Source organism: Galeopterus variegatus, unplaced genomic scaffold (genome assembly GCF_000696425.1).
Source record: "Galeopterus variegatus unplaced genomic scaffold, G_variegatus-3.0.2 Scaffold5735, whole genome shotgun sequence".
Classification (NCBI taxonomy): Eukaryota; Metazoa; Chordata; class Mammalia; order Dermoptera; family Cynocephalidae; genus Galeopterus; species Galeopterus variegatus.
This window is the reverse complement of record NW_007731846.1, coordinates 6743-18574: the sequence shown is the minus strand read 5'-3', so window position 1 is coordinate 18574 and position 11832 is coordinate 6743. Positions and strand designations below refer to the sequence as shown.

The 11832-nt window shown below is 42.4% G+C and overlaps 1 pseudogene; it reads left to right on the top strand.

The window, feature by feature from the left end:
- The first annotated feature begins 3692 nt into the window (after positions 1–3692).
- LOC103605321 lies at positions 3693–4410 on the top strand (annotated as a pseudogene).
- The last annotated feature ends 7422 nt before the right edge of the window (positions 4411–11832 follow it).

Genomic DNA, 11832 nt, shown 5'->3' with positions numbered 1-11832 from the left:
AACCTAAAGTCAGAGAAGTGAAGTCATCTGTCCAAGGTAACCCAACTAACACGTGGTTAGGGATAAAAAGTTAAATGTGAGGCTGTTGAAATTTCTTTCAATTCCTTGCAGAAGTATACTATATAAATTGTAAATTATTTGAAACTTCTGAAAAATATTTTCCACATTTTTTATTGACCAACCATGAAATTTTTAGGGAATATAGTCAATTTTTAGGGAATATAGACAGTTACATGTATAGCACAGGTCTGCCTCCAGTCCAAACAAGCTGAATAGCCTAGCACTATGTTTGTGAGTCTGTCACAAGTTGCTATTTATTAGCCTATACAAATAAAATAACGGTCAACTAAGTGTCAGTAATCTTCAGGTCTTCCTCCCAATGTGGGAACTCCAGAGCATAGTCCGTAGTCATTTGTTCACTAGTGATTCACCTAGATATTTAAATTAGCAGACTCTCTGAAAACATCCTTTTTGCTTCAGGGAATCCAGCAAAACTCTATCCAACTGAAAGCTTAACAAAATGCCTACAACTAATCCTTGTTCTGTGGGTTCATTGGGAGCTAGTGTGGGAGGTCAAAGCTTACACACAAGGGAAACAAAACATGTGCAAATGTAGCTGAATCTTTCCTCCCAAAGCAGTGCTGGAAAACTCAAGTAAATATACAAATACACTGAGCTGTATTGTGAAAGGAGCCATTTGTTTTATTAACACAAGTTAGTGTGGTGCAAGATTTTTCTTGGCAAATAAACAGAACACAATGGAGAAATTTGTAAACAATTGGGTTTTCTGGCAATTTTTTAAAAATTGAATGAGCAGCCTTTCCAAAAGGTAGAAAAAACCAAACAAACAAAAAAAAAACCTCATCCTTCTCCTCAGTCTCCCATGAGATACTACTCACATATAATCACTTAAAAAGTCAAAGCAGATGAAGAAATATTGCTCAATGATCAGCAGAGTTTATTAAAAGGACTATTTGGTCACCAGTGAGTGAACCTGCCAAATGTTCAACTTGGGGAACTACGTAAGCCAAGTCATCCAGCCAGAATGAAAAGTCTCTCAATGATGGTTGCATGCGAGAGTTCGGGAGGTGAAGAATCCACTCCTCTTCCCAGAATTCCTTTGACTGTAGTCATCGTCACAGTGACGGAGGTTCAACTACAGGAGTTGCTTTCATTACCAAATGTTACTATAGAGACCAAGTATTCTTGCTTAAACTTAGATTTCATAGGAAAGTGTTGGCTAAAGGTCTAAAATATACAGGAGAAACTTTCCCAAAAATAAGGTATACAATGTTGGCTTAAGAAATCTGAGTCTAGTGTGGCCACCACACCTCACTCCTGATCAAATGGATGAAGTCTGTCTTTCACAACCTGTACATCTCTTTTTCTACCTGATCATTCAAAATGGTTGAAAACACATACACTCCATTCTGAAGTGAGTGCCTACTCATTTCACTCTTTGATATGGTCAGAAATACATTTACATCATGTAGTGTTAATGATGCAAAGGATGATGAATTAAATATATTCTTAGATCAGTTTATGTCCAAGACATTTTTTAACTGAGAATTTTATACACTTTACCATACATAATCATATAAAAATACATATAAAAGATAAACAGTGGGGTTCGGTATCTGACTCCAGTTCCTCCTCCCTAAGGAACTAGGAACGACCCTTAATAACCGTGGCTAAGGGACTAATTCTTTTTTTTTTTTTTTTCCCTTTTTTTTTTGTCTTTTTTCGTGACCAGCAACAGATCACAACCCTCAGTGTCGCGCCCGTACCGGACCGAGACCGGCAACGGGATCGCAACCCTCGGTGTTGCTCCCGCATCTTGCTCAGCCAGTGAGCAGCCAGTCTGTATGTGGGATCCGAACCCTCGGCGGGAGCGCTGCCGCACTTCCCAAGCGGTGCACTGTAGCAGTGCGCCACCGGGCCGGCCCCCTAAGGGACTAATTCTTGTACAGTTCTAGATCCTCTCTTCTGTCCCAACTAGGTTGAGACATTCCACCTGGTTTGTACTGGGATGTGTTCTTCTTACTTCAGGGTTTCTACCATCTAAGTTCATAAATGCTACTTAAATACTTAATGTCTGTCTTCTCTCAACCAAGTTACCAATGTTAACAATCTGTTAACAATGTGTGTATACACCACGTAAAAAATAAACTTGAAATGGATTAAAGACCTACCTGTAAGAGCTAAACCTATAAAAGTCTTGGAAGAATATTAGATATAAATCTTCTGGACTTTGGATTTGGTAGTGGTTTCTTAGATAAAATAACAAAAGCTGGGCTTATCACTTTTTGTGCGAATATACTTCCTTCTTTCAGTCTCAATGTGCACTTGGTTCTGCTTAGAACATCAGACACCTGGCACTATTGGATCTGTTCCTTGCAGAGACAGGTCAGTGTCCTTGTGCTGCATCACAATTTGGGGGAATGTAGGCCAATTGACTGGCATCCAACAGGGATCCACTGGCCATTGCAACCAAATGAAGCTGTCCTTGCTCTTCCTCTTCTCTATGTGAGCAGATCATTTCCATTCAGTGTTTGACATTGTTGTGTTTTCCATTGTGAGTCTGATACCGAGACACAGAGGGCAGGAGTGCTTGGACTTCTGCTTCTGATAACAGGCAACAGGTGCATTTGCTCGTAGTGATAGATGCACAGCTCTGTGAATATACTAAGAGCCATTGAATTGTACATTTTAACAGGGTGACTTTTATTGTATGTGAATTATATCTCAGTAAGGCTGTTAAAAAGAAATGTTATTGAAGGGCCAGCCCGTGGCTCACTTGGGAGAGTGTGGTGCTGATAGCACCAAGTCAAGGGTTAAGATCCCCTTACTGGTCATCTTTAAAAAAAAAAAGAAATGTTATTGAGATGGTTAAATGGGATAGACAATTAAACCCTAATAGAATAAGGTAATTAACTGAAATATTGCATGTAAAAGCCTGAGCACAGTGCTTGGCTTATTGAAAGCATTCAATAAATGTTAATTCTAGCAATTAAAAACAAAACAAAACAACATTGTGTATATTTTTGTATCCTTCTCCATGCTCATATATTCATATATACACATATATCTAATATATATTTATGTGTATATACTTAATTTTATTTATACACGTGTATGTATACATACAGGAGTTGGGAATTCTCTTTGATGTTCAAGAATGAGGTTATATGTACACACATATACATATGTTTATTTTCTCATTTAAGAGTACCTTGGACATCCTTCCCAGTATTAATTTATCTCACTCCTTTTAATGATTGTATGATAATACATAGTAAGAATTCATCAGAATTTAATAAGCCATTTCTCTGTTTACGGGGACTCATTTTGTTTCCTACCTTTTGCCATTTAAAACAATACTATCTAGCTTTGGGTGCCAGGATCCCAAGGCATGGCAGGGGTGGGGCCTAGGGAAGTGCCCAAGGAGCAGGTTGGGGCATCCCTCGCTCCAGCCCTTTGAGCCCAGATTCAACAGAAATGTGGTAATGGATCATCATGTTTCCACCATCAAACCTCGAAAAATCCAAAACCAAAATGTCATTCATCACTTGGAATGCTAGCAGATCAGATCAGGCAAGACCAGACATCTCCTGAAATCTATGAGTACCAGTCCTTCCAGGCAACAGAGGACCTACTACAGGGATATGAGGGGGATATCCCATCCAATGGCAATGACCAATGGTCAGTCAGCATCTGGGGCTGGTTCTTTGAAAGACTGTTTTGTCCTGCTACACATTACCAGTGCAGTGGCCAAGAGTGAGCTCCTGAACTGGGAGTGTAGCCTCTTCATTGATGACTGCCAGTGTGTCATTGTGGGCTCAGCTGCCTATCTCCCAGATGAGCCTCACCCTCCTTTTTATGATGTGACTCCTGAAGGCACTTTCATTGATGTGCAGATCATTGAATGCATCTGCTATGAGGATGACCTGCTCACTGTGTCAGCTGTTTTCCCTGAGGTACAGCAGGACAGTCATATAGGCATGACCAATCCCTTTAGGGATCCTTTCATCAACTCCCTGAAACACCAGTTGGTTGTTTGTATACTTGTGGTGCCAGGCAGAACAAGATGGTAGTGCAATGGCCAAAAGGGGCTTCTTCCAGTATTTTGACCAACTGCAGCAGTTGTGCATGTGGAAAATGCACCATCTGGACGAAAATCATCTGTTTATTAAGTATACTGGTGAGGACATAGTAGCATTGAGGGTCACCAATCCATCATAGGCATCTTTCTTTGTGGTGTACAATATGGTGACAACAGAGGCATCAGATGAGCTTTTGGAGGTCTTTGAGAACTTCTGTGACCTGTTTCATAATGCTACCCTGCACACTGAAGTCCAGTTTCCCTGCTCAGCATCTAGCAACAATTTTGCAAGGCAGATCCAGTGCTAAACTGTATCTTAATATAATATACTTTGTTAACCACTCTGTCATACTTTGCTGCATGGAAAATATAACATATGGACTTCCAGTCAACTAATTTACAATTACTAAAAAGCAATGACAGACAAGCTGGGACCACTAGAGCTCAGGGGAAGAGGAGGAAAGACCTACGGAGTGCATGAAAGCAGAAGAAGCCGCGATGAGAGAAAGAAAGTATCGCTCCCACCATTTTGAGCGCCAGCCACTTCAGGTGGAGCAAGAGCTCCACACAGAGCAAGAGCTGACAAAAGCCGCAGCTGTATCGTTCACATGAAGTTGCTTGGAGGAGACAGGGGAGAAGAGGGCCTTGGTGGCCCACAGGCTAGCAAGACCACTAACAGGCTTCCCATGGACCCACGCAAGAGTGAGGAACCACAGACACCTGAAAAAAAGAGCCACTCAGAGGCCAGTGAGTCATCACAAGGGACCGGCACACAGCCCATCCCATGGGAAGTGTTTGGAGCATGGGTGGGGGGGAGACAGGTCCACCAGGGGAAATCTGGGGCACAGCAAGGACAGCCGATCCGTCCTCCAATCAGCACAGGACCACTCAGTGGAGACTGGTCAGGAATACAGAACTGCAGGGGGAGCAGTTTGCTGAAAAGACTCAGGCCCAGAACACAGTTTCCACACAACCCAGGTGTACCGAGCCTCACAAGACCTGCAAGTACATACAAGGTCAACCATTAAAACCAAAGCTGCACAAAAAGCCTTCCCCAGGGAATCAGCAGCAAAGCAGCAATTTAGCTCAACCACCGGGTTCAAGTACTGGTCCTGACAGGAAGCGCCTCCATTTTAGAAGTAAGCAAAGGACAGCAAATTACTTCTAGTGCAGAGTTTAAATGGTAGGAATAGCATATAATCCAACACAGAACTGAAAGAAAAAACAAAACACCCACAGATCAGAGACAATGTTTGATATTAATTGGTCTAACACCACCAAAGAACACCTATAAAACCTAGAAGGACTGGAAGACACAAGGAGAAGCACCAGCAGAGACCAAAAAAGAAAGATAGAGAGAAGAGATCCCCTCTCTCCACAAAGCACCCTCCAGAGTAATAGAAGCAGCATCTGCTTTACAATAATAGGGGAGGACTTGATCACACCTGTCTCAGTACTGGACAGATCACCTAGGCAACAGACCAACGGAGGAACAGTTAATCTGTCAGACAGAGAGAACAAATGTATGGTTACAAGAGGAGGGAGGGGAAGGGGGAGGGAAGGAGAGAGGAAGAGGGGGAAGGGGAGAGATTGGATAAGGGGCATAAAGAATAAGTACTATTTGTAACAATGATGCTAATAAAAATAAATAAATAAAAAATACTGTTTAGTTACAAGTAAAGCACGGAAGATGGCCTATGAGGATCCACCACCTGTCTCTTCCACTTCGAACACACAACTACATTTGGATAAAAATAAAGGAGGATGTTGGAACACATCAAAGGAGTAACAGAGATGCTGGTGAGCATAGGAACTCAGGATAGCCACATAGAGAACAGAAGAAAATACGTTGCCTCCACCATGCTATCCCCCCAGGAGCAGCAGGGACCAAGGAGGAGTTTCTGCCTGATGGAGAAAGGTGAACGAGTGCAGCGCTGCAGATACATGTAATCCAAGCCACGAGGGAGCTGCGTGACCCTTGAAGGCCATCAGCACAGTGTGGGGAGCTGCTGGGAGATCACATAACTGTACTGATCTGGGGAGGTATTTCACACTGAGCCCTCCTACCTCCTGGGTCCCAGGCTGCCCCAGTGGTCACCATTTTGGGATCAGAGCCAACACTCAAGTGCATTTTGTCCTGGGGCCCAATAGCCCTGGCATTTCCACAGTTCTGAGGCCTCATCATTGCACCAGGTCTCCAGCAACAAAGTCCATGCAGCATCCTGCACCCTGGGAACAGGCAGTTAAGCACAGTGAGGGGATCACCCTTAGGACAGAGGGTGACCTCTGATTGGGGCCTTCTGCCATAGTCAGCAGCTCTGCTCTCTTCGGTGAAGTGTACATGCACCTCTCACAGTGGTGCTGAGTCTTGTCATGGCTCCAGTGTACCCTCCCAGACTGTGCACTCCAACTGGGAGGGAATGTGTGGCCAACCCCTCTCTCAGCAGCATAGAGCCCCATCTATAGCTCTAGTGAGCCCACCCATGCCTACCCACCCCAGCAGGGGGGCTCCAGAAGGACCCAGAATTTCTCTAAAGAACACAAAGGTGCACACACTCCAGAGCCAAAGAGTTGACTGATCTAGGCCTTCTGCCACTGCCAGCGGCCCTTTTTCCTTTAGTGAAGTGCCCGTGCACCTCAAGCAGCAGCACTGAGTCTTGCTGTGGTTCCAGTGGGCCCACCCAGACTTGTGCACTCCAGCGAGGAGGATGTCGGAGGGCTCACACGACTCTTTCATGGGCACAGGGCTCTGCCTGCAGCTCCAGTGAGCCCTCTCATGCTTAAATGACCAAGCTGGAGTACTGCAAGGTGATCCAGCATTTCTCTTGGGGTAATAGGGGCCTTCCCACAACCCCAGAGATCTTGCATAAGGCAGCCCACCCCAGCTGCAGAGCTTCAGAGTGACCCAGTGTCTCACTTGGGGTCATAGGGACCTGCCTACAACTGCAGCAGCCTCTTCCAGAGTGACCCACTTCATCTCAGCAGCTGCAGAGAGTCCCCAGCACCTCTTTTGGGGGTTCAAGCTCCCACCCACAACCACAGCAACCTTACCCAGGTTGGCCCACTCCAGCTGAGGATCTGCAGAGTGATCCAGCATTCCTCTTTGGGACCCAAGATCTGGCCCAAACTGGCAACAACCTTGCCCAGAGTGGTCCACTCCAACAGTCGTGTTGCAGAGCAACCCAGCATCCCTCTTGAGAGTGCAGGGCCCCACCCATGAACCCAGCAACCTCACTAAGAGCAGCCCATTTCAATGGTGAAGATGTAGTGCACCCCAACATCTCTCTTGAAGGTCCAGTGTCCCACCCATGGCCCCAGCAACCTCACCCAATGTCATCTACTTTGGCTGAGGAGCTTCAGAGGCCCCAGCACCTCCTTCTGTGGTACAGGACCCAGTCTTGAAGACCCAGTGTCTCCACTGAGTTGCCCACTTTAGCTGAGGAGCTACTGAGCATTTCATTGTCCCCCTCAGAATTCAAGGTCCTAATCTCAACCCCAACGAGCCTGCCCAGGGTCGCCCACTCTAGCTGAGGAGCAGCAAAGCACTCCAATGCTTCTCTCAAGAGCTCAAGACCTCATCCACAACCCCTGAAACCCAACCCAGTGTCACTCAGTTTGGCAAGTAGTTGTCAAGCACCTCAGCACCTAGGCTATGTAGGCACTCATAGACAACTCCAATGTTGAATACAGTGGAAGAAATAACACATGTCCTCACTCATAAGTGAGAGCTAAAACAAAGAAAGAAAGAAAATAATCACAGTAATATGCTGAACTTTCAAAAAAAAAAAAAAGAGAACAGAACTGTGGTTATTAGAAGTGGGAGATGGGGAGGGGGAGGTACGTTAGCGAGAAATTGGCTAATGGTCACAATGATTGATTATGTTTTGTAAACATGAGTACACTAATTGTCCTGATTTGATCACCACATATTGTATACATGTACTGATAGTCAATTCTGTACCCCACAAATACATAAAACCAATCATGTTTCAATAAAAAAATTTTAAAAATAAAAAATGTGCAAGAGTGCTCAATAGACATCTCTCAGAAGAAGACATACAAATGGCCAACAGGCAGGTGTAAACATGCTCAGCATCACTCAGCATTTGGGAAATGCAGATCAAAACCACTTTGAGATACCATCTCACTCCAGTTAGGATGGCTAATATCCAAAACACTGACAATGATAAATGCTGGTGAGGATGCGGAGAAAAAGGAACCCTCATACACTGTTGGTGTGACTGCAAAATGGTGCAGCCTTTATGGAAAATGGTAAGGAGGTTCCTCAAACAATTACAGATAGATCTACCATTGACCCAGCTATTCCACTGCTGGGAATATACCCAGAGAAATGGAAATCATCATGTCAAAGGGATACCTGTATTCCCATGTTTATTGCAGTGTTATTTACAATAGCCAAAAGTTGGAACCAGCCCAAATGCCCATCATCGGATGAGTGGATATGGAAAATGTGGTACATCTACACAGTGGAATACAACTGTGGTATAAAAAAAAAAATCAAATACCTTTGACATGATGATTTCCATTCCTCTGGGTATATACCCAGCCCTGGAATAGCTGGGTCATATCGTAGATCTCTCTATAATTGTTTGAGGAACCTCCTTACCATTTTCCATAAAGGCTGCACCATTTTGCAGTCCCACCAACAGTGTGGGAGGGCTCCTTGTTCTCTGCAACCTCACCAGCATTTATCATTCTCAGTGTTTTGGAGATTAGCCATCCTAACTGGAGTGAGATGGTATCTCAGTGTGGTTTTGATTTGCATTTCCTGAATGCTGAGTGATGTTAAGCATTTTTTCATGTGTCTGTTACCCATTCATATGTCTTCCATTGAGAAATGCCTATTCAGCTCCTTTGCCCATTTTTTAATTGGGTTATTTGAAATACTCCACATCACTAATCATTACAGAAATGCAAATTAAAACCACATAGAAATATCATCTCACTCCAGTTAGATTAGCTACTACCAAAAAAACAGAAAATAACAAATGCTAGCAAGGATGCAGAGAAAGGAGAACACTTACACATTGTTGGTAGGGATAAAAATTAGTATAGTTAGTATAGACATCATGAAAAACAGTAAAATGGTTCCTCAAACAACTACAGATAGAGCCAGCAATCCAGCAATCCCACTACCAGGAATATACCCAAAGGAATAGATACTATCATGACGAAGGGATACCTGCACTCCTATGATTATCACAGCTCTATTCACAATAGCTAAGATATGGAAACAACCCAAATGTCCATGTACAGATAATTGGATAAAGAAAATGTGGTGTATATACACAATGGGACACTACTCAGCCATGAAAAAAGAATGAAATTCCGCAATTCACAGCAGCATGGATGAGCTTGGAGAAAATTATGTTAAGTGAAATAAACCAGGCACAAAAAGAGAAATACCTCATGTTCTCACTCATATGTGGAAGCTAAAAATATTAATTAATTAATTAATAATAAAGAGTAGAACTGTGGTTACTAGTGGTGGGAAAGGTAAAGGGGAAGGAAGGAAAGTATGCAGTTGGTTAATGAACAGAAAATTACAGCTATATCACTGCAGCAGACAGTGCCAAAAATAAATAAATAAATAAAATACTCTGTACTCAAAACTATATAAAGATCCATGAATTCCAAATGAAACTGAAAGAAAAAATTGCAGCTAGATAGGAAAAATAAGTTCTATTGGTGTACAGTCGAATTAGGCATCTATAATTAACAAAGATATACTGCAGCTATCAAATGACTAGAAGAGAGGAGATCAGATGTTCACATCACAAAGAAATGATTAGGTTTTGTAATAATGAATATGCTAATTGCCCTGATTTGATCATTACACTTTGCATACACGTATTGAAATATAACTCTGTACCCCATGAATATGTATAATCAATATATGTCAATAAAAAACAAAGCAGAATTTCAACAAGGTAGAAAAATAAAAAGAAAAAAAAATGAAGTAAAGTACCAGTAGGGATCTATATAAAAACTTAATCTGCATAGCTGAAGGAACATGTGGCCCCCTCCAACTAGAACTCCAAAGAGCGACTATACATACACACCTTCTATTCCTTTGTCTCACTCTGATCCGGTATCATTGCACAAACTGTGCAGTAGTGTACAAATGATCTCTCTGCTTCCACTCTTGCTTTTCTGCATTCTATTATTCACAAAGCAGTCAATGAGTTGTTAAAATAATAAATCATCTTATTTCATTCCCTGACTCCGAACCTTCCAACAGCTTCCATTCACACAAAGAATAAAGTCACAGCCAATCAAGCTCTATGTGATCTGCCCCTGGCCGTCTCTAACCTCATTCCCTGACACACACCCACACACTCATCCCACTAATCAAATTCCCTTTCTTGCAGTTTCTCAACTGCACCAAGAACCCTCCAATACTGGGCTTTGCACCTGCTGTTCTAGGCCACCTGAAGTCTCTTCCCCAGAAGTCCTTGGCTCCCTTCTTCACTTTATTCAAGCCTCTGCTTGAATGTCTTCTCCTCAGAGAAAGCCTTCCTGATTATTATGTTTAAAGTTGCCCCTTACCTTGCTGTATTTGTTTTTGAATCACTGATCACCACTAAAAATATATTACAAAATTATGTACTTATTTATTTTTCTCCATTAGAATGTAAGTGCCATGCCTTGTTGTCCACATTATCCTCAGTCCCTAGAACAGTTCATGGCATGAATAGGTGCTAAATAAATAATTTTGAATAAATGAAGGAACAAATGATTTCACAAAAAGGGTTTAAAAGGAAACAATATAGATAGATATAGCACATGTAGATTTGGAGTCTTTTGGGAGAGTTCTACATGGAAACATTTTGCCTGAATTGGCTTCAGCATGCCCTATAGCATCACTTGTATCTGACAGTGTGGGAAAGAGAGAGCAAAATCTTATCTACAATGTTTTATTTTAAATTTAAAAAGCTATTTCTGAACGTTGTCAATTAAAAAATGGAATAGGGAGCAGGCAAGAGAGCATGCCAGGGTCCTAAGTCAGAAGCAAAGGGCAGCCTGCTCTGCCCAGAAGCAAGCAAGAGAGCACACCCATAGTCCTAAGGCAGGAGCCAAGGTCAAGTTAGGTATAGACATAAACTATCTCAACATAAATAAAGCCATATATGATAAACCCACTGCCAATATCATCCTAAATGGAGAAAAGCTGAAAGCCTTTCCTTTAAGAAGAGGAACTAGACAAGGATGCCCACTCTCACCACTCCTATTCAACATAGTGTTGGAAGTACTAGCCAGAGCAATCAGAGAAGAGAAGGAAATAAAGGGCATCCAGATTGGAAAGGATGAAGTCAAACTGTCTCTGTTTGCAGATGACATGATCCTATATATCGAACAGCCTAAAGCCTCTACAAAAAAACTCTTGAAGGTGATAAATTATTTCAGCCCAGTAGCAGGATACAAAATCAACACACAAAAATCAGTAGCATTTCTTTTTTTTTTTTTATTTTGTCAATATACAATGTAGTTAGTTATTGTGTCCCATCACCAAAACCTCCCTCCCTCCTCCCTCTCCCCCCTTCCACCCAGATGTGTCCCCTCCATTTTCTTGTTGTAAGAGCTTCAAAAAAAAAAAAAAGTTGAGGTTGTTAAATCTTCCTCTCCCCCCCCTACGGTTTTGTTGTTGTTGTTGTTGTTGTTGTTGTTGATGTTATTGTTGTTGCTGTTTGTTTGTTTTTGTGTGAGTG